Source organism: Ursus arctos, unplaced genomic scaffold (genome assembly GCF_023065955.2).
Source record: "Ursus arctos isolate Adak ecotype North America unplaced genomic scaffold, UrsArc2.0 scaffold_11, whole genome shotgun sequence".
Lineage (NCBI taxonomy): Eukaryota > Metazoa > Chordata > Mammalia > Carnivora > Ursidae > Ursus > Ursus arctos.
The window spans coordinates 27910263-27914464 of NW_026622775.1; the positions used below are offsets into that span (position 1 = coordinate 27910263).

General features: G+C 37.8%; 1 pseudogene; it reads left to right on the forward strand.

The window, feature by feature from the left end:
- Positions 1 to 1585: 1585 nt before the first annotated feature.
- LOC113255812 (cytoskeleton-associated protein 2-like) lies at positions 1586 to 3874 on the forward strand (annotated as a pseudogene).
- Positions 3875 to 4202: the final 328 nt, after the last annotated feature.

Consider the following 4202-nt stretch of genomic DNA (forward strand, 5'->3'; position numbering starts at 1 on the left):
AATACCTTTGTTAATGTTTTAATATTTCAGATATTACTTTTATATTAAAATGTAATTTATAATTTTTCTGGAATTAAAAAATATGTAACTATACAATAAATTCCACCTACAAATATTCTTCCTGGGTTCTTCTCAACTTTTCTTTTTTCATTTCTGTAAGCTTAATAGTTATGAATTAAGATTTTGAATCTTAAAAACCCAGAAAACAGTAAAACCATTAATAATGGGAGTTAACATTATTAATTAATTATGATGAGTCAGACATTATGCTAACTGCTTTGCATGCATCATCTCATTTATTAATCACAATAGCTTTCTCACTTAGGAATTCTTATGACCTCTTTTTTTTTTTTTTTAAAGATTTTATTTATTTATTCGACAGAGATAGAGACAGCCAGCGAGAGAGGGAACACAAGCAGGGGGAGTGGGAGAGGAAGAAGCAGGCTCATAGCGGAGGAGCCTGATGTGGGGCTTGATCCCATAACGCCGGGATCACGCCCTGAGCCGAAGGCAGACGCTTAACCGCTGTGCCACCCAGGCGCCCCTATGACCTCTTTTTTAAATACAAGGAAATAGAGTTAAAGAGGCAGTAACTTGCTCAAGATTTATTTTTCACTTAATTAATAAATATTTATTACACAGGCACTATTCTAGATGTTTGGTACATATCAATGGAAAAAAAACACAGACAAAACCTTTGCAATCGTGGGACTTACATTCTATTGGGTGACTATTTTAAAAATAAGTCAAATAAATAAACTATATAGTTTTTTTATAAGACGACAAATACTATGAAAGAATATATAGCATAAAGCTGATTGGTAGGGCAATTGCAATTTTAAATATGGTGGTCATGATAGGCCTCATTGAGAAGATGTCATTTAAGCAACTCTTAAAGGATGTGAAGATAGCCAAGTGGATATCTGCATTAAGGTCACTGAAGACAGAGGGAGTAACCAGAGGAAAAGCTTTAAGGCAATATCATGAGGTCAAAGATGTGGAGAAGACAGGCAAACTGCAAAGAATAATGTAGGGTCCCACTGCCCATTATAAAGATTTTGACTTTCACTAAAAGTGTAACAGGAAATATGAGGAAGAAAACAGTGACTTTGAGTGTGTGAGGTCACTCAACAAGGAAGCCACATTTCATCTGGGCCTGAAGTAAGAGCCCATTCACCACAATTTCTGGAGAAAGGAATGTGGGAAGAGGGGAGAGGAAATAACATGTTAAAATTATCAAGGCATGATGATATTGCATGTGAGGGACAGAGTTTCTGTACAATAAAAATCAGAAGACCAGGATGGAATAGATATTGAACATTTGATGCCATACAAAGATTTACGAGTTTGTTTTCTGGGTACTGGGCACCAGACACAGGTTTTTACCAAGGTTCAGTTCAGATGTCCCTTTTAAACTTATTCTATCCATCAACATTAACAACTTTTGATTTTATTTTTTCATTGAACTTGGTTCTTAAACTAAGGATCAAATGTGTTTCAGGAAGATCCCTCTGATGGTACTGTGGAAGATACACTTAACAATTAAATTTAAAAAAATGGAAGGAAAAACTGTCACATAGGAGTCATGGTGCCACCGGGGCCATCCACAGCTGCTAAAGAGTGGCAGAGAAAGGTCCAGAAGTGCCTACCAGCCCAGGGAAAACTGACGTGCCAAAACACCAAACCTTATCTAAAAGCTGAGTAACTGTCTGAATCTTCTACCTAAGGCTAAATCTATTATTATACTAAAAAAAAAGGATGTTACCAATCATGTTGCTTTGCCTACCAAAGTTCTAAGACCCAGCAGCATTAAACTCGAGCCCAGACCTGCCAATACCACAGGATCCAGAAGCCAAAGTTGGGGCCACCAAGACTTCTGGGCAAAAGGCTGACTTCAGGATGTATTTCTTCTAACTTAAACTGTAAGCCTTCCAGCAACAGTCAAGAACAGCATGAAGCTAGGTCATTCACTACTGGAGAACTGTCTAAAAAAACTGTGGGGTCACTTAATATACAGGAATTAAAAACTGCAAAACAGCAGATAGTAAATCAAGGAAATGTTAAATGTGCAGACTCAGTGGACAATAACCATGTGGAAAATAAATCCTTGGATAGACTTGCCCCAGACCTTCTCAGACTCTGAAAGGAAGCCAAAGATCTGAATTATGGACAATAGGTAAGCCAAAGACTAACTCTTATAATCAAACCAAGAGCAATTTGGCTCCTAAACAAGCCTTGGGCCAAAGTTCAGGGGGAATAGTGCTGTTCTGAAAGAGTTAATAAACAATTTATTAGATAAACACAAATTAGGATTCTACTAGTAAATTCACAGCAACTCTCGAGAGGACCAAATCCTGTAAGACCAGGAGAAAAACCCCCAAAGACACTTCCCTCTCATTATGTTCAGACCCTTAGTAGGACTCAAGCATCGAAGAAAGAAGTAGTCAAGGACATAAAGGATATAAAGGTTAATAGGGATAAATATGGAAGACCAAATGAAATTAAGGTACTGTCACACACTGTCACTGAACAAAAAAGTAAGGCAAACCAAACCCAGGACATGTCTCAGTGTGCTTCAGGGAGGCTATAGCAACAGACATTCAAACACTAAGCAAGATCAGAAATCCACTAAAACTGCTTTAGATCTTGGACTCATGTGCACTGCAAAATATCTAAAGCCTTAAGCCAAAGTCCTAATCTGACAGTTGGCAGTTTTAATTCAGTTATTCCAAGCACCCCTAACATAACAGCAAATGGCACCAATGGGAATAAATACACCAACAGCTATCATCAAAAAGCACAGACTTTGGACTCCAAGTTGAAAAAGACTCTTCCCTGGATCCGTTTTCTCAATAAGACAGCTCCCAAAACTCAATCCGGTGACCAAACTGTAAATGCAAAAAGAGTCCCAAATAGGACCCAAACTAATCCCAATATTAAGAAGATCACAGCAGAGGACTGAGGGGAACAACTAGAAGAATGGCAGAAATCTAAGGGGAAAAATCTAGAAACAGTCTCCTATGGAACTTAAAAAGAAAAATAATAGAAGAAATTAATATTTCATTCTGGAACAGTATGGAAAAAGAAGATGAAGAAAAGAAAGCACAACTTGAACTGTCCTATAAAATTAACAACACTCTAACGGAGTGTCTGCAGATCATTGAAGGGGATGTACTTTCTAATGAAATATTTACCATATAGTCTGGTGTTCCTGGGGCTGAAAAATTTGCTAAATTCTGGATCTGCAAAGCAAAGTTGTTGGCAAGTAAAAGCACCTTTGATGTTATTGGGCTGTAGGAAGAGGCTATTAGAAATGGGGCAATACAATACAATACAAGAGTTGGAAGAAGTTGTTAATATTTGCAAGACCTAAACAGAATCACAGAAGGAGTGACCTCTGCCTCTGTAGCTGCTGAAATGAATATCACACCCATAGAAGAGCGGGCCAATAAGACGGAATTTGGAAAGTCTTGTCTTTAAAAGAGAGAAAACGGGTTACAGCAAGAACCCCAAATAACCAAGGCAGAACAGGATAATCATCCTGGTATCAAATACACATCACCCTGATTCCTAGAATAAGTGGAATGCCGGAAGTGAAGACATGAAGCTCATCAGTCCTGTACGGTATTCGCAGGGACTGAGTGAGCCATGCCCAAGTATCTGGAAATGCTGCAGGGACACGATTTAGTAGTGGTCTCCCTTAATGAGCTTAAATTCCATTTAACGGAATTTTACATTCCATAAAAATGAAGCTTTGCCTGTAACATTAGGGTTTAAAATCTTTGAGTCATCATTTCTTAATGCCTTTTTTTTTTTTTTTTTAAAGAAGTGTTTCAGAGCCTCCATGAAACAAGAAATACCCTTGTCTAGGTGACCTGGAAAATACTATATAAAGGACAGGCAGGTTATGGGCTCTTAGGGTTTAGCAATTCACTGGGCTTACTCTCAAATTTAATATCCTCACAGGACTGTCTTTGGTTTATTTGTTGAGGACTATAGTTTGCCACAGTGTTTTATAGCATACATAAATTTTAAACTATTGAATATTAATTTACCCCACAAGTATGGTAAAAGTTTTTCACTTTATCTACTTTACTCTCAATATAGTTCTTTTTTGTATCGGAAGGTTGGTGCCAGAGCACAACAGACTTTCCTTCCTGCATCTGGCGTATCAGAGAGGGCGAGTCTTCGCAGCTGAGCTC